The sequence below is a fragment of the Parasteatoda tepidariorum genome, chromosome 1 (assembly GCF_982258835.1).
Source record: "Parasteatoda tepidariorum strain Cologne lab strain chromosome 1, Ptep-v5.0, whole genome shotgun sequence".
NCBI lineage: Eukaryota > Metazoa > Arthropoda > Arachnida > Araneae > Theridiidae > Parasteatoda > Parasteatoda tepidariorum.
Genome location: NC_141755.1, coordinates 121112473 through 121136460, shown reverse-complemented (window position 1 = coordinate 121136460; position 23988 = coordinate 121112473). Strand labels below are relative to the sequence as shown.

The window sequence follows — 23988 nt, the reverse complement described above, 5'->3', positions numbered from 1 at the left end:
TTAGAGAATTTAATAAAGTTGAAAATACAAAAACATTTTGTTAAAATAGAAAAAAATTACCGCTCCCAATTGCGAACAAACTTGAATCATTCTGTGTGAACACGGACAGAATTCAAAAACCGAATCCTAACCCCGTCTTCCACATCCACCATAATCTTTGCCCTTCCTAAATTGCACAGTCCCATAGTCTGCATAGAGATCAAAGACATTTGCTTAGCAACCATGGGAGAATTTTATGTTGTATTCTAGTTTAACAGGGTTATAATGGAGCAAATTTTGATTAAAGCAAAGTAAGTTGATGATATTTTAACTGTTTGGAGATACATTTCCGTCTAAAAAATGTGGGTATAATGGATGAAACAATTTAAATTAAGAAAATTAGCAAATAATTTAAATTAGTGAAATTAAAAAAAAAATGTATAAGAAAAAATTTCCAGCTTTTCTTTAAAATTTCCAGGTTTTTATCCATATTTCCCTGATTTTTCCAGGTTTTTTCCAGTATAAAAAAAATTCCCTGATAATTCCAGGTTTTCCAGGTGGGTGGCCACCCTGATTTGATATTTCTCTCTTTTGAGTGAAAAGATAGTCCCTTTTGAGACATTTTGCTGGGAAAGCAGCAGGTTTTAAATTTAAAATATATATTCAATTAGCCAGAGTAATGAAAGGTATAATAGCGGATAATAAAGAGAAGTAAGTAAGTGAAAAAGAATTTACTGTTTGCATTTGGCGCGCATTAAGGGTTGTCTCCTTTTTAACAGCGAAAATGTTTATCCTATCCTGCGCTAAAATTAACTCTGTGCCCGAGTAGGTGGAGCCAAGTGCCAACTCTTGGTGAACCAATTATAGTAAAGTTGGGTATTCGTTGAATGTGAAATATTCATGCATTATAAACTATAAGATATGTATGAATAACTCAGTATCAATTTACTCCTTTCAAAAACTATTTTTACTATGTTGTGTAGAATTAATTCTGAATTATCTCTCATATTTTCTTTACATATATTGGTTTTTTAAAAAACAATTCCTTAAAATATGTTCTGAAAAATTAAGATTAAGAAAAGTTATATATTTCAAAAAATATAACACAATGGAAACTTTAAAGACAGACCATAAAGCTACAAATTTAAAGATTTCAGATCACCTGTCAGATTCAGTACAATTAAGTGTCTTTATTCGGATCTCACATTTAAAACTTCATCTGCTGAGTCTTACAGAAAATAATTTTAATCCCCATTCAAAAATTTTTTATTTCCACATTTTTAAAAAGACTTCACAATAACAATTGAATTTATATTTTGGAGATGGTCTCAAACATCATCTTTACTTAAGGGTCAACATATCAAATTCAGAGAGATTTAACAATTTTATTTATTTATATTCTAATTTTAGAAATTTTCCTATTTGGTTTACATAGTGGTTGACTTACACCTGACCATATGTTGTAATCAAAATTGGGTTGACTTTAATCACAGGATATACAATAATTCATCTATTTAAGATTATTCACAATAAACAGTAGAGTAAACTGAATTTAAAAAAAAAAAAAAAAAAAAAAAAACAATAGAAGTCATAATATTTATATCCAGTAAACCTGTTTTAAAAGAAGGAATAGAAAACAGTCAATATAATTTTAATTTAAAACACTTACAAAAATTTTTTGTTTACACAGGGTATTTGCGACATTTTAGATTTTCAATTCATGGCTTTCCATGACAAATTCCAAGAATTTTTCATGACTTAAGAAAATTACTATTTTCTCCGAAAAAAAACAAAAAAACAATAAATTAAAAAAAGCATTATAATAACATTAATTGAAATGATAGATAAAACCAAAACTGTTATACTTTGCATCTTCATAATTATAGATTTTAAATTTAAAAAAACAGAGTAATGAAAGAGTTAAATTAAAAAAAAACAGAGTAATGAAAGAGTTAAAGCAATAAAATAGCTGAAAAATACAGAAATGCAAATAATTCTTTTCCTTTTTCCTGCAGAATTATATTCTATAGATACCTTTATTGTTTAGTCGAACTGAAATAAATACTTCTGATTTTTCTGTTCTCATTTCAGAATAAAAACAATTTGCCAATGACTGGCTTGCTTCAACTGGAATTTTAAATTGATAAAATAAAAAATTCTGAAATCACAGAAGTTTAAAAGATAATTCGCTCTATAAATGATGTTTTTTCTTTCATTTTTTGAAAGATTATTTAAGATTAATTTTTTAAATAACTTTAAGCAAAATAATATTAAAAAACTCTTAAAAATTAAATGGTAATATCCTGAAATGATGAATATTTATCAACTAAAATTAAAAAATGAAAAAGAAAAAAGGCTGTTTATTTCAAATCGCATTGAAAGAAAAATTAAAGGAACATTAAAATGAATATTAGAGGCATGAATTAAAACCTTAGCATTTAATTACACACACTAAACTACGAAATAAATAGATTTAAACAATATTTTAAAATTTTTTTAAAAAAAAGTTGAGTTAAGAGTAGAGCTTCAAAAATTGGCCATACTGCATCAAATGTAAACAATATGATCTGCTTCAGATAAACTGATAAAAGTTTGCTATTAACTAAGTCCAGGGAGAAGAAAAAAAAGGGAACTCGGGTACATTAGAGACAACCTCTAAGAGGATAACCAAAACTTATGAAAACAAATTTGCGAGGGGATTTTAAATAATAAGCTAATTTAGAGTAAATTATAAAGAAAAGAGTAATATATTTACCTAAAATGAGTAATTCGGTTTTCAAGAAGTATTCGTAATTGTACCTCAATATTGGCAAAAATATCACTTTACAACAGTCACAGTTCCAATACCATCTGGCCTTAGGTAAAAAATAATTTTTACTTTTTTAGTATATTATTTTCATAAAACACATATAATATTCCAATAAAATTAGTATACTAAATTATTTATAATATACATAAACTTGTTCTTAGCATTGATGCAATCTTTATAATAAGCTATGAAGTTTATTTAAAAATGTTTTTAACTTACACTTTACACATTAACTTTACACATTAACTTTACATTTCAATCAAAAAAATTAATTTAAAAAAATATTGTTTCTTATAAATTTTTATCAAGCATCATTCATATAAAGTAAATGAAACATAAAAAAAATTGGATAATTAGAAATGATTAAAACAAGAATACAGTTTGAATAAATAAAAGTATTAGATCTTTAATATCTAATTTATGCATTCATGTCACACTGCTTCATACAATTTAAGCCTTTTAAAATAATTTAGGTATGTTTTGACATTATTTTAGACACTGAACAAACCATCCAAATGTAATGCATAAGTAGAAAAATTGACTTTTATAATATAAGAATGTTTTTCAATTTTATGTAAAGTTTTGAATGATAATGCAAATTTTAAATTAAATTGAAAATTGCACTAATATGAATGTAAATTATTTATCTTTCTTGAGACGATTTTCTATTTTTACCACCTATTTCTAAATCAGTTTTCAATATTTAATAAATAAGAACAATAAAACTTGGTTGCAAAAAAGAAGTTTAATTAGTTGAACCACTTTTCAAAGGAACTTAGTTAAACTTATTACAAAAAATTCGCCTTACTGTAAGTTACAATGCAATTGTTTTCTACCACTTACTTATAACTTATTTAAAACATTTTATTTTACAAAAATCTCAGTAACTATAAAAGCCATCATAATCTTTGAAAAAATTAATATGAAAGTTGCGGATATTTCAGTTCATTATTTGCTTTTAGCTAAATATAATCCATGAAATAACTTTATTTAGCTTAAAAATAATTTTGTATTTGTGGGAAAAAAATTCACTTTAGACTAAATTAACATTTAATTTCTTTATTATTGAATTTTTAAAAAGAAGTTATTACTAAAGTGGTTTAAAAAAACATAGCAGGATCTTCAACACCTTATTATATGCTACTATTCATTCTAATAAACCAACATTTTGTCCACATTTTTTAAATACTCTATGTAGATCCATGCTTTAATATCAAACAAATATAATTTCATTTAAGTTAATTTCATTATGTAAAAATTATCATAAGATTAAGAAAATAAATAATCCCAGTAAGCACACACCTCACGGCAAACGTAAGGCCGTAAGCTGGCATTTTCGGAACGTTAACGGCAAACACAATGGGGTCCGCTACCGTTGGTTTTGAGGTATTATCGGAAGCGGCGGTATAACTCGTCACTTATATAGGTCCGGAAAATAAAAGTTCTGTTCGGCCGTTTGCACTTAATTGGTTACAGGACCTTCATATGTATACCATAAATTAATTGTAAGGTTACAATGAATTATTTTATTAATAATGAATAAGTGCAGAGTTGGTAAAAAAATTGGTCATTAACTCGAAAAGATGAAGAAAGAAAATAAAAAAATAAACGAAGAATAAAATATTAAGCATATTTTATCGATTTTGTTTTTTTCTTATCTTTTAGCATGAAGAGGCGGAGATATAATCCGTCACTTATACAGGCCCGAAAACTAAAAGTGTCATTTTGCCTTCTACTATTAATTGGTAACAAGACCTTCATTGTATGCCATTATTAATTTCAAGTAACAATGAATAGATTGATTAATAATGAGAAAGTGTAGAGTTGGTATAAAATTTTTTTATTAACTCGAAAATTTGAAAAAAGATAGAAGAATAAAATCCATAAAATATTTAGCATATTACGATTTAAAAAATGCACTTTCATTATTCTTTAAAATTTGCAGAAATTTTACATAAAACATTAAAAAGTTAGCATTTTATTAATTTGCTATAACCTAAATATGAATTCTGGAATTGCTTATTAAATATTTTTAAAAAGTAATTCGATTAAAAATTCGATTTGAAATTAAATATTTTAAAATTTTTAAATAAATATTTATAAGAATTTTTTATTCTAAAAAGCATTTCTCGAAGTATAATATTTAAATTCGTTTATATTCTTTGTTTTGAAGTAAATATTTTTGATGAAATTTAATACTATTTTGCTTAAAAATAAAATTATTATAACTTATAACTAGAACAATTCTTAAATTTATTGAAAAATGTTTTTATTTTAATTGCTTATTATAAAATGTTTAATTTGTTGCATTAAGCACATATTTTAAAATAAAGACTTTTCTTTTATTAGATAAAAGATATATTTATTTTTAATGTTACATGATTCCTAAAAATTTATTATTTTAATAATAGATGGTAAAAACATGTAGTTAAAAAAATTTCATATAATAGCAGGAAAAAGCTAAAGGTCCGTTCTTGTTTGTGTTACAGCATTTTAAGAAGAAGCCTGAAATGAGCTACTATAACTACTTATAACTATTTACATATATATATAATTACCTTTCTTTAAGCCTTCTTTAAAAGTAAAATTAATATGCAATTCAGAAATGATGAAGACATTCAGAAATAATGAATATATTTATAGATAAAAAGAAAAAGTACTTTAAATTGTTGAAATCCTCCTTTTAATCATACATTTTCTTAGTTCAAAGTAACGATTTTTTATGAAATATACTTTTTTCTTTTATTAATTTGAAAACTTTAATTACAATTTAAGTATTATGTTATAATAAATGTTAAAACAGGACATTTTTAATTTATATAAATTGCTTTCATCTATTTAAATGTTCAATATTTAATGTTTATTTTAACTTAAAATCTCAGTTTAATTACTTACTTTTTAAAAACAGGATTCAAAAAGGGTTTTAAGAGTTTTGCATAAATAAAATATGTTTCAATTTTTAGAACAAAACTCTAGTATAATAAACTCAATAATATTTTTTCAAAAAATTTTGGGGCAATATTTGAAAATAGTAATTGTTAAAGAAATTCTGTTTTTAAAAATTCGTTTTTAAACAATAAAAAAATATTTGGAATTTTTATTAATTGAATTTCAAAATATTAGACAATTTACAATAAAATGATTCACTGATAAAATGATTTTATTTTAAATTTTAGTACAGAATATAAATGAAAATCAAAATTATACTTTAAAAATGCTCAACATATTTAATTTTCATTTACATGGCAAAAATATTTTTTCATGTAGCATCATATTTATATTTAAAATAGTTTAAAAAAAAACTTAAATAAAATCTTTCAAATGTCATATAGAGAGGAAGCTGTTTATTATTTTATTATATTAATCAAAATTATACTTTTAAAATGCTCAACATATTTCTTTTTCATTTACATAGGAATATTTTTCCATGTAGCATCATATTTATATTTGAAATAATAATAAAAAAAAATCTTTTAAATGCCATATAAAGAGGGTGCTGTTTATTATTTTAGACGTGTTTTCAAAAGCTTCCGATAGATGGCAGGGAAATTATTTTTCTAGCTTTCACATCATATACCTCCTCAGCAAAGGGAGAAAGAGGGCTTTATTTTCTTCAGAATTCGAAAAGATTAGAACAGTCAGTTTCATATCAAATCGCTAAAAATCAAGATAAGAACAACAGTATCAAAGATTATTTTCTTTTAAAATATTATGGCAAAACAACAGTATAAAAGAAAATGGAAATCCCTTTCCATAAAATAGCATGGCTTAGTGATGGTTAATAAAATTAATTTCGGCTAACTAAAGCTCTTTTCAGTCATAGGTGACGCAATACTGTCAATAATACTCTAAAAAAACTATTTTATATTTAATATGCTATTTTTTAAAATTTAATGTTATTTTTATAAAATTAAATTTGAAAAAAAAAATTCGTGACATCATTTTTTTAAGTATTCTTATTCTTTGAGAGTGTAAAGTTTGTTTAATTTTTTCCTATGAAGGGAAAAAATACTAATTGAGCTCTAAAACCGAAAATTCGTTATTTTTTTAACTGAAACTATAGAATTACGTAAAGGAACATTATGTTTTATGGGGACAGCTAATCCGTGCTATACACTACGACAAATCTTACATCAACAAATTAAAATGTTATAGAACAAATAAATAAAGTTTTATTTTAATTAATTATAAACTCTTTTTTTATTTAAAAAAAATTAATAAAGAAAGTTGATTTTTAGTACTTTAAACATTTATGAATAAAGCCTTTTTACCCTTTCTAGTTCAAAGGAAAATTACTTTTAAAAAGAATGTTGTTTTTCTTATGGTACTTGATATTTATCTGGTAAGAAATTGAGTGTTACATATGAAAGCATCAATAAATGAGCTGCAAGTTAAGTAAATTTTTCCATGATCTTGGGATAAATAGAGTAATTTGAGTAAATCTATTTTCTTTTTTATAATATTCTGTATTGTATTATACCATTCTTTTTAAATAGAATTTCTTTAAAAAAAAAGAACTCTATAACTCGAAAAGAAATCTATGACTAAAATAAAAAAAAGTAAAATAGTTTGAAAATCAATTACTTAATTTATGGGGAGCTTCTTGACATTCCTGAGGAAATATATAATAATTGTACCAAGTATAATCATATTTTTTTACTATCCCCAAGTTGTATTGAAAATACTGTTATATAAAACTGTTATGTGTGATATGAAAGTACTGCTTCCCTCATGATGTTCTGATGATTTTTTTTGCCTGCTCTTCTCTTTTTTCTTTTTCTAATTTACAGTAAAATTTTCACTAACATTTCCGGGGCTTGACCTTCAAACCTTAAGCTTTCGCTATCCATATCAAGCAGAGAAGAAATTTATAACTTATGTGTTGCGATAGCATAAAATGTCTCCTTCGGAAAATCTTCAATACAAAAATAAGCAACTTCATTTACCAATTAAAGAGCAAAATAGTTTTTTTTAAAATAGAATTATTTCATTTTAAAAAGTTTTATTTTAAATGCAATTTTTTTAATAGCAAATTAGACTAAAATAAACATTAAAATTTTCTCCCTTTCAATTTTGCTTTATAGTTAAATTTATCATATAATTTAATTCAAGACTTACGTAGCACTCTAATTAAAGCGGAAAATAGTACATGAGTCATAGCATAGTTTAAAAAAAGTTATCAATTTTTTCTGCTACTAAATCAATTTAATATTCAAATCAAAAGACATTTAAAAAATTACTCATTTCCAGTAACTATTGAATAATGAAAGAAACATAACTTGCAGTGGCAACTCAAAATAATAAACACACAATTAATCATTTTCATTGCTGATTAGGAAAAAATGTTTCCTATGCATGCATTAAAAAGATTTCTTGCAACTAATATTTTGGGGGAGTTAACAACTATAAGTATGTGTAAAATGTTTTAAATCTCTGGAGTTAGTGGGAGAACCCTGTTTGAAATATAAAAAGAACGTTAAGAGTACCAAAATTTCGACTTTTATCGAGTTGAAATATTAGTATAGTTTCCAATTTATAGTTGAAGATACAGAATCTCAATATTTCAGAAAAGACATAATTGTTTAGATGAAATAAAATTATTTTGTAATTAGGACTTATTAGGGGCATGCTACAAAAGAAAATCATTTTCATACCCCTCTTTTAATTAGTAGAACTCTTTTAAAATTAAAATTAGTCAAGTAGAATTCTGATAATAATTAATGCTAATAATAACTTTCTCAAAAACACGCCTTAGTAGATAAATTACACATCATGCACATATTTCACTAATAAAATGATTTTTAGATTGTGACATGATTTATACCTTAACTGCAGCAAATGATTTGCCTACAGTTCATCAGCCTCCACAGTCCGACTTTTGAAATTGCTCTAAATGTGCATCATACACTCACAAATAATAGTTTTTCGCCATAGACTATTTGTAAGCATCCTTTTGTTTTTCTACTGGGAGGCTCCGTTACCTGTTTGTTTTGCTCATCAGCCCCAGTAGTTGCTTGTCATTCATGATTGTAGATTAAAAGAGGAGAACGGTTTATGTCCCCCTTTCTTTTATAAAATTACTATTGTATTGCCATTAGTTGTATTTTGAAGATTACTTTGTTTAGCAAATAAAAACAAGGAAAAAATCGGTTCTCGCAGAGAGTTATTACACAATAAAGATGCAGTTTCTGCCCGTGCACAATTTTTTCTTCTTCTCAGAACCAGAAGCAGTGGACATAAACCGTTCCTTCCCCTTGTTCTTAAAAGTTGATTAAAAATCATTTTGTTCGTAAAATATATAACTATTATAATTTTTGCATAAGCATATTTTATTTTAAGAATCCTAACAAAAATTAGATGATAGCTGATTTGAAAATAATAAAATGTACTTGAATAAATAATTAAATTAAACACAAAATGTGAGAGACAATAGCAATTAAAACAAGAAATAATTTTTCTTGTTAATAATATATAATGATGATCTTATATGATATACCGGATCATATTCGAAACTGCTTTTATGTCTCTTTTTTCCTAATATTTTTTAAAACATCTATATAAATGTTAAGATTTATATTTGGCAATAGTTATTAATTTTTTTTCTTTTTTTGTAAATTTTTATGTCAAGGGAAGTTTTAAGTTATGAAAATCTCGTAAAAGATAAATTTTTCTACATTCCAATGGATGAATTTCCAATGGAAAGATATTTATCATATAGAGAAAAAAAATTTAAGTGAAAAAAAAATTTAAAAAAACTCTGCATTAAACTTGGTTCTTGCAGCATGCCAAATTTCAACTTAGTTGCATTCCTGCAGCCTGCAGAGTAACTTTGGTCTATTTTCCCATCAAGTTTAGAAGTTACAAATTCTCAAATTAAGTATCGAATTTTAATTTTTTTCTTCCATTGTAATCCCTATATAGTTTTCTACACACCTTAGTAATTTAAAGTTCTAAGTGAACAGAAATGCAAAATGAATAGCAAACGTTAAGTTAAACCCCCAAAACAATCTCTTTCAAGTTTCTGATATAGAAAAAAATTTATTAAAAATTTATTTGATATAGAGAAAAAGCAAGTATCAAGTTCGGTGAGCACGGCAGCCTTTTTTTTTCTTTTTCCAAGTTCATATGAAAGGAAATTTTCAGGATTGGTCAGAGAGCAACTTAATCGATTAGATCAACTTCAACACTATAGTCTCAAGAAAAGTTTTTTATGTATCTATGTTTTTTATGTATCAATATGAATTAATCAGTATGTATTATTATAATATAATGTCAAAACATCCATTTCATTTTTTACTTCTTTGCTAATGATGCTGATCATTATTATTATTTAACATTTTAATGAAATTACTTTTTTTAAATCGTTTGAGGTTAGATATCCATTAAACTACTTATTTTCCTTAAAAAAAGTAAATAGATGAAAAAATAAAAACTCTAACAACACAAAACTCTCATATTTTGTAGTTTACTCATAAAACAGTTTTAACGTAAGTAATACAGAGTAAAAATCTTTTACAGCTCAAAATGCAATTTAAAAAAATATCAAACAAAAGTGTTTCTACCGGATATGGAAAATTACAGAAGTAAATAGAAAAAAATAAGTACATTAATAAACTCTAAATTTAAAACAAATAAATTTAGATTTACTATTCACATCTTATTTTTGATAAGCAAGACAACTTTACTTGATGAGGAGGACTTCAAAAAGGAAAGAGCTTCACTTTTATGCTTCATGTAAACCACTCATAGGTATGTCCTGTTCAAATTAGTACCACTCTAGCTTATTATTTTTTGCGGGTTATAAAAGGACATAACGATCAAGGCCACACAACATCATTTTCTGCTCCTTTCTTTATCTTTCAGCTCTTTATCTAAACAGTCGAAAGTTTGTAAATTATTTCAATCATGGCGAACAACTATTTGAGTCTTTCACAACTATTGAGATAATAGTGCGGTTAGTACGCCATGATACAAGTTAATCAAGTTTCTTCAAATATAAACAGATATATTTATTTGTGTGCAGGTAAAAAAAAAAGACATTCAAAAACAAAAAATTTGATTCTTTGAACCCTCAGAAATTTGAGTAATTTATCTAATAAATTTGTAATAAGCTTCGTGTTCACGCATCACTGCGATATTTCTTGAACCTTGATCTTGATTTTTTTACAACGTAAGCACATTATATTTCTTAAACAAATACGTAAACAGATGTTTAACTGTTATAAAACTCTGAAGAAGCATCATAGTATTTTTTTTCTCATTATAGTAATAATTTTTAAGTAGGATTATTTTAAAATTTCTTGTTAGAATTTATTTTACTAAGTAAAGAAATTTTTAATAACTTTTTTTTAGGCAGAAGTTAGACACTGTTAATAAAATTATTAAAAAAAGGAAGAAAATTAATGGTAATAAAAATGTTAAGTCTTCTTATTTCGCAATTTCAAAAATTAGTATAATTTAAATATTCCATCTAGACATAAATGTGTAAAATGTTGGATATTTAATAATTCATGTATTTAAATGTCTATTTTTTAGCATATTTACTTTGAGGAGGTAACTCAGATACTTCTAAACTGGATTTCATCTTTTTAATTCGAAAAATATTCTGAAAAAAAATTATTAATATATTGTATTTTTATTAAATTTTTCATATGAAAAAATTCATAAACAGAGGGAGGAAAACTACTAAATTATTGAGCCGAATCCTGAAAGAAATATTTACTATATGTTCATACGTTATAATACCTTTCCCTCTAAATAAAAAAGCCCTAAGCGAAGATCCCCTCCGCTATTTTTGGGTGTCTATTTTAACTTTACATTTTGCTTCGCTGTACAAAAAGTGTAAGATTTAAAAGCTTCAAATTAAGAAGGATAAGCGGTGGTGGCTCAGGGGAAAGAACGCTAGCCTACTAATGAGTTTTGAGGATTTGAATTGCTGGTTGATATGAATTTCGTACACGGCTGACATAAAATATTCCAAGTGACAGACGCATCGCGGATTAGAGTCCCATCTTCGTCTTGCTAACCGTTGGAGGTTTTCCTCACCATGCCATGGAAACGCGGTGCAGTTCCATGAAAAAGTTCTCCATGAAGGCAATTCGCTCCCTATACTTTTGTACAGGAGTTCTCTTATTTTTTGGATTAGACTCAAAATTACAAGGATACAAAATTGTACATTGATAGTCGTAAGCTTAAATTCGGGTCGGCTGTTCAACGACAGTTATAAAATAAAATTACAAAGGATTATAAAAAAATGGACAGGGAGTGCGATGAAATAGAAAAATGACTATTCTATTATTAGTTTGGAAATTGTTATCTGCAAAATCTGGTATAAAAAAATACTGTACTCTGCAGAACACAGAAATGCAAATACTAATTTGAAATTTTAAGTGCTGTAAAGGCTAATTTTGCTCATAAACTTAATATCGGTATTCAAATTTGTTCGAAAATTAATTGCAATTTTATTATAGCCTTTTACGCACCTTTTTTTGATTCTTCTTTTTCTTTTCACGTTATATTCATTTTGTTTAACTGTGCAAAAACGATAAGATTTATTATTTGAAATTATGATGAGTTGTAGAGAAAATTTAAATGTCGATAATTAACTTAAAAATTATTAATTGTTAATAAAAAATATTACGAGTGGCTGATATGTTTGCTAGAAAAGTAAATTTAATCAAAACTACCAAAATATTGTAAAACTTACTTTATTTCTGGCTGTAGCGGAACACCAAAAAGCCCAGTATTTTTGAACGAAGTGGTTTAGTAATGTTTTCGGAAAAAATAACAAAAAATTTAGATTTTATGATATGAGTTGAAATGCGATAAACGTGATAAAATTTCGCAATTTTACCATGATAGTTTAGAGCACTGTATAAAAACCATTTGTTCAGAAAAATTTATTATTCAGTTTTATACTTTTTACCAAATGTGAGGTTATAAGAGCTATAATTTTGAAAGCTAGAGTAACCGGTAAACTGCTATCATTTTAACAAAAAAATTACCAAATAAATGGTTTAAATACTTGGTTTTATTAACAGAGTTATGGTTTTGTTTTGAAAAAAATTTATTATCATAGAATGCGGTAATTTAAGCAAAACTTTTTCTTTGCATAGTTAGCTGAAAGGTAACTTGGTTAAAATACAATTTGCTGAAATAGTGGATTTATGTGTAAACTTAACAAGAATTTTGTTTTGAAATTCCAATATGTTCGAAAGCAATTGCAAATTTAAATACTCATTCGTTATACCTTTCTTAAAGTTTTTTTCTTTTTTTTGCTTTAAATATTGACTATTTATCAATTGTCATAAAAATTTATTTTATAAGCTTGCGCTCAATTTGTTGTCAATCAAAAGTAGCGAAAGACAGCAAGAGAGAGATTTGTATGTTGCCTAATATCACTCTTAATATTTATATTGACATTTTTAAAAGCAATAAACTTAATAAATCACGTTAAAACCATTCCCTATTTAAACTTTGATAAGTCTTGTTAACGATCAAAATTACTTCTCATTATTTTTTCGAATTGAATTACACAATCTGTATTCCTTAAGTTATTTTTTTTTCCAAGTAGAGATAATTATTTTTCAAATTTACTAAATCCTCTATTTCATTATGCTTAACAAAATGTTCTTACATAAAATACAATACTTGTATATTTTGAAAATAAAATGTTATGTGTTTTGTGAAAAGTGAAAAATATTGCAGCTTAAGGAAGTATATATAAAGAAAAAAAAAAACAATGATGAATGAATGATAAGCAATTACGGGAGTTGGTGAGCGGAGTAAGATAAGGGTAAAGCCTGCTAGTTTTTATTTTTTATTTTTGTGTAAGTGGAATTATTTTTGAACAAAAAATAGACAGGTAATTTTTAACTATGCATTTAATAAAATATTTAAAGTTTCAAATGATAAAGAAAAATAACTTTTTTTACCAGTTATAGTTATGCGAATAATAGCAAAATAAAAACTGATGTTACTTCAAAAATATTCTATGCATGTTTTAAAACTGTGTGAAAACTAATAATGGATTTCTAAAATCAATGTTGTTGCTTAAAAGTAAATAAAATAAAGTTTTAAAGTTAAGATTTTTATGTTAAAGAATTTAAAAATCGTGAATTTTAATGTCATAGAAAGTATAAATCTGCATAGCTAAATAGAATATCATCTGTAAGAAAGTTAAAAGAACATCATTATCCTTATGAAGATAGTTAAAAGAAGTAAGTATTTAGTGGAAAAGTAAAGTAACTTCAAATTCTTGTTTAAAGTATCCAAGGCAATGAATTTGTTGCAGTTGGCTATTTAGGATTTCAAATCTTTGAGATAATTAGCTTTTAACCAAAAATATAATTATTATTCAGTGATGTAAGTGAATGATATAAAATAACACAGTCTTCATGCATTCATTCATAAAAAAACATAATTTTCTTTTTTTAACGAGGGAAGTAATTTATAAAGACTTTTGGACGAAAAAATATAGATTTTTTATTAATTTATGATTTTGTAATACTAATATTATATTTTGCACAGCCAGTTTGCTAATGTAAATAAATTTGCCCGATTAAAGATACTGAATTATTTATAAAAAATATTTCATAAAAAGAGAACGTGTTTTTTATATACTAAAACTGTTGAAAAGCTGATGAAAAACAAAAAAATGGTTTATTTACTTAAATCTGTTTAATTATAGCAGCTTTACTGTTTATTATAAAGAAACGATATTCTAATTTACTGCTTCGCGAATCAAAACATATATGTAAGCATTATTTCCCAGTTTATATGTATAAAAAATTTGCTTACGAAAAGTACTGAAATGAATTTTGATTTCAATAATTTTTTAATTGAGAAAGCTTGCTTATCGCTAATAGTTAATAAAAGGTTTCAGTGCATATTAGTTTTTTATTATGTGGACCAGAAATAGTTTTTAATAATTCAAAATAGATATTGATTACTGTTTGAAATCACCAGATAAGTATGTTTGAAGTCCTTGAAGTAAAAAGAATGTGGGAGAGAGACGGGAAGGAAGCACATTTTGTTCCTTACCCCCAATTCTAAGAAACATTCTTTTCAAGTAGGGAAAATCTGCCCAGTAGGTGGTCCTTGATTGTACAGATTCGTTAGGCGAGAAAGTTTTCTAAAAAAAGGAGATAAATACTCCTTTTTTAAAAACTTTCTTGCCAAATGAATCTTTGCTTAGTCCCTAGTCCCGAAGGGGTCTACTTTCTTCGTTGCAAAAAGAGAGAACTAAACACTTTAAAAGAGCAAGTAAGTAAAATGTTTTTTCTCCTCAGCTCATGCAATTATTTTATTAATTACATACTTTTTATAATTAGTTTTATTCGTTTTAATTGTATTTGTTAAGTTTTTAGAAATTATGTTCTATAACAATAATTTTTTAGTTGGCTATTTCATTTTATGCTCTCCTGTAAGCTGCTAGTTTAGTTTTAAAATGAATTAGAAGATTTTTTTCATAAATAAAAGTTCAATTAACTCTATCTAATAAAAGAAGAATTTATAATTTCTTAGTCATTAATAACAAATGTTTCTTTCATTTTTCAGAAGCATTGCTTAATTTAATAATTTGCTCAATTTCGGTAGCCATTTTTTTTCTTTGAAGGACTGTAAAAAAACATTATTTGAATAATCTAAACCGCGGGCGTCAATTATTGTTTCAAAAAATACTTTTGATTAGATATGAGATGTAATTTTAAATAATTTTTAAGCCACCAAAAAATAAATAAATAAAACAAATATTTATAAACAATTTATTTGTTTTGATACTCAATATAATATATTTTGTTTACTAAATAAATGAATAACAAAATGACATATTAAATAGAAGGACCTTACTTCTAATTTTTATTTTGTTGTTTTTATCTTTTTTCTTTTTGCATTTAATGAATTGCTGTAAAAGTATAAGAACATTTCAAATCTTTATATTAAGTTTAATTTTACAATTAAATTTGTTATAAAATGAATTAATTTGTTATAAAACTATTATTACGTTTTAAAATTAAATTTGTTATAAAATTAATTTACTTCAAAATTAAGGTTCAATTTTTTTTAATTGAAATTAGAATATTATTTCATGGTTATTATTTTAATTTACTATTTTGAGATTTTATCTGTTTTTATATAGTTGTTAATTCTAAAATATACCTTTAAAAATTTTGTTTTTAAGAAACTTATATTTGACATATTTTCAACAATAAAGTAACTTTAATTAATTGTTTAATTAAAATTTAATTTGTGATGCTAACTGTGTAGATGAAATATATAATCCAGAAATTGCTGAAAAGTTTTCTCAAAAATTCAGGAAATTTTATTTCTAAAATTGAGTGGGAGGCCTGAATAACAAAAGCTTTATTTAGAATTTATCTATTTATTTTAATTCTAATTGGCTAATGTCTTATTTTTTTCATACATATCTTATTCTTTTTCTAAATTAGAATCAAAAAAATTGTAAGAGAAAATTTTTCACTTTAAAAACAACTTCATTATTTTAGAAAAATATTTAACTTATTATTATTTTGTAATTTTATTCTAATATTATTAAATATTTAGTAGTTCACATATTTTATCCAACTTCAAAAAACGATGCATAATAAGTTAAAGTTTCAGGTCTAATTATTTACTTTAGATTTAGACCTGTCCTCTAAATTTCCCCCTACAATTCACGACTAAATTTTATAGTCTTTTCCAATTATAATTATTTTTTATCAAAATCATCAGTAGTTTATGCTAAAATACAATATGCATTGAGCATAAAAAAGATAGTTGTTAAACACTCAATTTATTGTCAGTTACTAAAAATAAAAATATTTGCCATAATTTTAATACATGATCTTTCTCCTTCATTTAAATCAAAATTAATTTCATTTAAGTAAAAAAATTGTTTTTAACAAAAATTATAAAATATAAGAAACAGTTTTGATTTTGTTGATTTTTAACTGTTTTTATGACGATCATATTCTAATTAATTCCTTTTCTTTTATGGAAAGACAGGATGAAAGATCCAAGAAATGCCAATCCAGTAGTCAACAGAAAAGAAGGTAAGAACATATAGTGAAACATTATTTTGTCTCAGTGACATGAATTTTATCCCATATTTTGTGAAATAAGGTTACCCGGGGTAATTCACGATCACTCTGCTTCTGGGGAAAATAATGATCACCTAAGTTTTATTTACAAAAATATAAATATATTTTTTTAATTTGAGACATGGACAAGAATGCTTGTACACTTTCCTAAAGTATAACTACATTTACTTAATAATAGTTTTTTGTTTAATCTAATAAAATAAGTATCCTTGAAACTGCTTTCTGTATTTTCCATTTCAAAGATGGGTTTCAAAATGTGTACATTTCTGCAAAGATCATCCTCCTTCTCTTAATAAAAAATATATTGAGTTACTTTATTTTTCTTTGATATAAAAATAGTGTAAGCTTTTGTTTAATTGTTTCACATCTACTGTAAACATTATAATTGATTATAGGAAACTCTATCAAATGCTGCCCCTTATAGATGGGGTAATTATTGTTCACTGGGGTAATTCCTGATCATTGTCATTTCTTCTTATAAATAGCATAAAAAATTGCTAATAAATAGCTAATTGACTTCTCTTAAATAACAGCTCATATTTATTAAGTGGGGCAACTATAAAATATATTTTAACAGCAATCACAAAATTTGTTTTTAACGGTATACAAGACAAATGAGTTCTGATTTTCACCATTTCTGGTTTGTCTTAACTTGCTTCTATCTTAATTTTATGTGTGTGCATTGATAGAATAATTTTTAAGTTTATAAATTAGCCTAATATAAATAAGAATATAATATAATTAGCCTAAATGTAATATATATAATATAATTAGCCTAAAAAGGATACTATGCTTCTAGACAGCAAAATTAGTGAATTTCTTTTAATGATTGAAAATAAAATTTTCAGTCTGTGAGCTGTTGACAAACCTTACTTAACTTTATACTTAGGATACAGAGGTGAACGTTAATAGTCGTAAACCCAAAAATTGGGTCGGCTGTACAATGACGGTTATATAAATATGTATATAGTCTTCATTTTAATTATTTAATTAGGAGCGTGAACAACTCGCTCTCTAGCCCTGAGCCAATCACTACACACCTAACATGTCACGATAATTTTTAGAAGAACAAAACAATTAATTTGGTGTAATTTTCGGTAATACACATTTTAATAGCAAGCGTGAAAAGAGAAAATTTCCTCTTATCTTAACTATGCTTATAACGAGTCTTATAAATCTACATAGAAAAACAGTTACCATTACTACAGCTTCGGCTACACTAGTCAAAACATCAGGCCCCGTGAATGGAAAAGTATCTTTTGTTCAGTCAGGGCAAACAGTAGGATTTTAAAGCATTTGTCTGGTCCGACATTTTTCAGCAACTGAATAAAAGAAGCACCCCTAAAAAGAACAAAATTGAAAATGTGCAGATAAAAAGCTAAATATTTAATAAGCCTAGAAGATAAAAATAAATAATTAATAAAGTATGCAATTAAAATTATAATTGTTTTTACGATATTAAATTGAAGACATGTCAAATAATATTCTAAGTGAAATTTATTGAGTTAGGGAATTTAAGTACTTGGGTTCAGTTGTCACTGAAAGCAATGATATTATGCCAGAGATTAAGCAAGACTAAATGCTAGAAATCGCAGTTATTTTGCACTTAAGAGATTGCTAACATCAAAAGTAATAACGAGGCTTCAGGTTTATAAAACTATAATCAGACCCACCTTTATCTATGGATCAGAGACATGGACTCCAACCCAGAAACAAGAAAAAATGCTGATTACCTGGAAAGGAAAATTCTTAGAATTATTTTTGGACCAGTCAAAGAGGGTGATCTGTGGAGAAGGCGATACAATTTTGAAATTGCAAGACCATTTAAAGAAAAAGGTATAATAAATTACGTAAAAGCAAAGAGAAGTCAATGGCTAGGACACCTTGAAAGAATGGAGGAAAACAGAGTCATTAAGAAAATATTCAAGAGGCAGTGCCAGAGGAAAAGAGGAATACCGGCCAAGAGATGGTGACGAGGTAGAAAAAGACCTTAAGACTCTAAAAGTCTCATACTGGAAACAAAGAGCTAAAGACAGGCGACTTTGGAGGAAAATTGTTAGTGAGACCATGGTCCAACATGGACTGTAATGCCAGGGAGTTAGTTAGAAATTTATTGCGAAAGGATCTTTTGCATATTAACTTTTTCTCTTTTTATTATTTTAATTGATTTCCTTTGAAAAATCAATAAATGTAGGAATATCAGTGGATAAATGTACTAAGAGATAGTCCGAGTATTTCTGGAGTGGAAAAAGGCTCTAATTGAATTCATAAAAAACTAATTATTTTTTCATAAATTTTTGTTTTTTTGTTTTTAAAGGAAAAAACTAGGACACTTACGAAGATGACTGTTTAATCAAATGTGCTTTCTTTACGAATATGTTCTCCAGTGAAAAAAAATTAAAGCTTTTGGTTTGAAATAAAGGTGATGCACTTCTTTTTTTCCACTTTAAATTAATACTTATTTTTTTTAAAAAAACTTTTCTTTTACACAGATAAGTTGTTTCTTTACATACATTTAAAATTAATAAATATTTTTTTAAAATTTAAAATATCAAAAGAGATTACACTTAAGATATTTAATATATTAGGAGGCTTTGCTTTATTTGTGGACGAAATATATAACAACTAAAATTGGGAATAGTACTTATAACTATCTATAAAGTTTTCCTTTTTTTAAAAAAATTTTTACTATAAATATTGAGATTTATAACTTATTAAATGGTAAGATTATGTTAGTCCAAGTATTTTTGGAGCGAAAAAAGTTTTAATAAATTGAATTCAGAAAAAAACTTTCTTTTAAATATATATATATATATATATATATATATATATATATATATATATATATATTCCCAATTTTTCGAATGATAATAATAACTGGGACACTTACGAGGTTGATTGTTTAATTAAAGATGACATAAAATGTGCTTTCTTTACAAATATGCTCTCCAGAAAAACAACGAAAGCTTTGGGTTTGAAATAAAGCATTCTTCCCCTGTTAAATTAATACTTCTTTAAAAAAAAACTTTTCCTTTAAAAAAAAAAAAAAACTTTTCATTTACTAAAAATAAGTTTATTTTATTTTACATACATTTAAAATAAACTTTTTTTTATATTTAAGATACCTAGAGAGATTACACTTAACAAATTTATTATACTGGGAATCTCCGCCTTCCAACCCTCATAATTGATTTTTATTTCTTCAACAGCAATATTTTCGACAGAAACACAGAATATTTCGTTAACATGTAAATAAATGAGAAGTAATTTTACTTGTCCCATAACTAAAATAGGAAACTCTGCATTGAATTTTATTTTTAAAAAATGTCACTATAAATGTTAAGATTTATAATGGGCAACACACAATCTCTTTTTTTCTTTTGCTACTTCAGATTGATTTGACTCTAGCAAGAATTTTATAATAAATTTTTTTTACAATAATGGATAAATAGTCGATATTTAAAGAAAAATAAACTGAAAAAAAACTGACTTAAGTTTGCAATAGCTTTTGAACAAATGCGAATTTTTAAAAAGGCTGAGAATAAATCAAAGTATAAAATGGTACAACTAGCTAATTAAATTTTACCTCTGTAGTTACGTTTTACAGATAGTAGATTGACGAACATGTGCTTTTTTTCTTCTTTTTTTTTTACTACAAGTTTAACAGTCAATAATTCTTAAACTAACAATGGAATCATATATACCTAATTCCCTAGAACATTTTGTGTACTATTCTTCACACCTTTGTAATTTTAAGTTTCTAAGTCTTATAGATGTTAGGCAACAAAGTATAATTTAAAGTTAATCAACAACAAAAACATGGGGAAGTAGAGAAAGAGTTTGCAAAAAAGGCACATTAAATTGCAATGCCATTTAATCAAATTGGAATTTTAGAAAAAAAAAAACTTTGTGTTAAGTTCATATACAAATGTGGCCCTTTCAGCATGCCAAATTTCAACTCAGTAGTTGAATTCTTAAGGACTGTAGAGGGGCCTGTATGGTATTTTTTACAACAAGTTTAACAGTTAATAATTCTTGAACAAATAATAGAATGTTAATTTTTTTTAATAGCATCATAATTCCTGAACAGTCTTCTACATGCCTTAGTAATTTAAGTTTCTAGGTGTTATAGTTTTTGGGCAGCAAGCAAAATGCAACATTAAGTTAAAAACACAAAATAGCGGTGTTGGAGTAGGTGGTAGCTTTTACGATATTTTTTTTTGTACATAGAGATGACTACCTGAATACTGATCAAACATATTTCAATGAGACACCAAAACTAAATTCTATTTGCACATACGTAAGTGGCAGCTGTGTATCTCCCTGTTGGGCAAGCGTAATAGTATAATCAGAAAGCGAGAGGGAAAATACAACATGATCATTCATTTGCCTTCACTAGAAAATAATTTTTTTTAAAGTAATGAGTCTTTAAATTTTATATTCAGTTACTTTTCCTTATCCAAACATATCCATTAACAACATATCCAAATCATTATCTGATTTAATCAATTTCTTAGATGACATAAATAAATAAGATACGTCAAAATTAGACGTTAGGATAAATGAGATATTTAGACAACAGTAAAAACTAAACCGTTAAAATTTGGAGAACTATAAAATTATGGCATACTTCAATTAAAATCCTTGGTCTTTGTACTGATGTGAAAGGAACTTCAAGCATGAAATTAGATATTATTCAAGAAAAAATGATTTTTTTATACTTGTAAAATATTGTTTAAACCAGAGGCTCCTGAACCTTTTTGTTTCGCAGATCCCTTGCCAAATTTTTCCATTTTGGATAGACCCCCTGCTTTCCTGGTATTGATTTTTTTGTAAATTCATCAACTTAATTTTGTTATGTATTTTTGATAGCTGGTACAGTGCTACTCACAGTGAAATTTCTAGCTGTAGTGAAGTATATTGTGGTTACGTTTATTTTCAACATTTATTTTCAATATTTATTTTCAACATATTTTAAAAATCTAAAGAAAACTAATAAAGACCGATTAAGGATTGCCACTCAAATCTGAACAAAAAATTCCCTGTTACATATTATAAACAATATATTAAGAGGGAATACACAATCACTATGCTCATGCATGATCTATATTAGGATAACTATACAGATTTTAATTGCAGGAAAAACTCAGAAATAAGAAACAGTTCAACAAACTACTTAAAAAAATGCTACAGTAAATGAAATAGCGTAGCGGAATAACAGTTGCTAATCAGTCACAGGGTGATAAAATATAACACTAAAAAATTGTCAGTCAGTAGACACCAAATTGCTCTTTTCTTCTACAATGCACCTCATGTGCGTTTTGTTATAATATGTTAAAATAAACATGGGATTATTTTTTGCATTTTGTAAAATTCCAAAAATTACTTTATTTCATACTTAAAAATTTTTTTAAAAATTTTTAAAAATGAATTTTGTAATGTTGTTCATATTTTGAGAATGCTTAAACAGGGTTCCCACTAAATTTAAGAAAAAAAATTCCCTAGTAAATTCAAATGAAAATCGAGCCCTACGTTCATCAGAAAACTTTGATTCTTTTATTTATAATGTGAAATATTAGATTTTCTGTGTAAAAGATTATTATTAAATGAACAAAGGGAACATTTCAGTTTGACTAAAATGTGAAACTTTTACAACAAATAATTGTAATAGATGTTAGAATTATTTAACTTGAATCTCAATAACTGGTTACTGTTACTAACAATTTTAATACTGGTCATTTTCTAGGCATTATATAGGAATATTCCAGGTCTTTGTAAACAAATTGCCTGATAATTCCAGGTTTTCCCTGGTCTCCTTGATCCATTTGAACACAGTTTAAAAGAAATGCCTCACATTATCAAAAGTTTTTCCAATCATATAAAATTTTTAATTTTTAAAATTGCATTACTGTTAAAGATGTTACAGTTGGCCATTAGACGGTATCAGAAATTTCTGAATTTTAGTACATGCAACATGAAGAAGAGAGTAAGTAACAGAGGTGATTGTGACACGAAGTAAAAGACCCTGAAAATTTTCTGTACACAACAGTGACATCTAGATATTAATTTATATGCCATACATACATGTTTCATATTTAACATAATAATCTTTTTAACTGACATTAATAATTAAATGAAATACTAATGGAAAATATCACACCTTTATAGTAACTAATTCAAGAAAAAAATTACTTCTCAGTGGAATTGCGATATTGGATTTTAAAATTGTTCAATATGAATCAAGCTATTGGATTTTAAAACTGTGGAAATACTACTTGCAATATTGAATTTTTATATTGCGCAAATACGAACCATGATGCATGTAATTTTTACATTTTGTTAATATGAATAGCACTGCGTAGTTTTCAAATCAGCTTTAAATGCAAAAATAGATGTTTAAAATGGGTCATTATGAGCCATGATATTGGGTTTCAAAAGCTCATGAATATGAATCTTGATATTGGATCGGCATTCCCATGTGGTATGCACAAAAGAGCTTTAAAAAGCTTTGTTATAAGAGGATATTTGATGTTTCCCAAATTATCTTTCTTCACAAAATATTCCAAGTACACACAAAAACACATCAAATCACAAGTCACAAAATAGTTCCAAAACACATCAATTGGTGCATATTCATTTGAGTCAGAAGAATAACCTTCTGGTTCTCCACGTAACAAAGATGCCTCTTCTGGATTTATAATGATTGGAGTTACTGTTGCCAGATATCTTACTGACTTAATAAAAGTGTTTTCCATTCTCATTACAGGATGCAACATTTTAAGATGGTACAGTAACCTATTTTCAAGGCGCAAAGCTCGTACTTTTACTTCAAGAACGGAGCGTTTGGCCTTACTAGATCTAACTAATATTGGATCATTTCTTTTTGCGTGATATTCTAAGACATTTGTTATTTTCTATAATGACTTTCCTCAGTTTTTGCAGTGAATTTACAAGAATTTAAAACTATTATTGAAATGCCAGTTTGCGCGATTGCGACTTGCAAAAATTCTGATATAAAAACAAAAGGAAAAAGTATAATTTTTCGCGTGTTCCCTAAAGTAAATGAACAACTATGTAAAGAATGGATTCCGAAATGACACA

At 25.9% G+C, this 23988-nt stretch overlaps 1 long non-coding RNA gene across 3 annotated transcripts in view; it reads right to left on the bottom strand.

The window, feature by feature from the left end:
• Positions 1-23988, bottom strand: part of LOC147816831 (uncharacterized) — a 57207-nt gene that overhangs the window by 5729 nt on the left and 27490 nt on the right. For 2 of the 3 annotated variants that reach the window (XR_015429162.1, XR_015429163.1), the window contains exons 11-12: positions 18085-18228; positions 2735-2834 (exon numbers count right to left, since the gene is read on the bottom strand). This is a non-coding gene — a long non-coding RNA (uncharacterized LOC147816831). Of the gene's footprint in view, positions 1-2734; positions 2835-10473; positions 10660-11332; positions 11394-18084; positions 18229-23988 lie in introns of all 3 variants that reach the window. The other variant, XR_015429161.1, reaches the window with a different exon arrangement.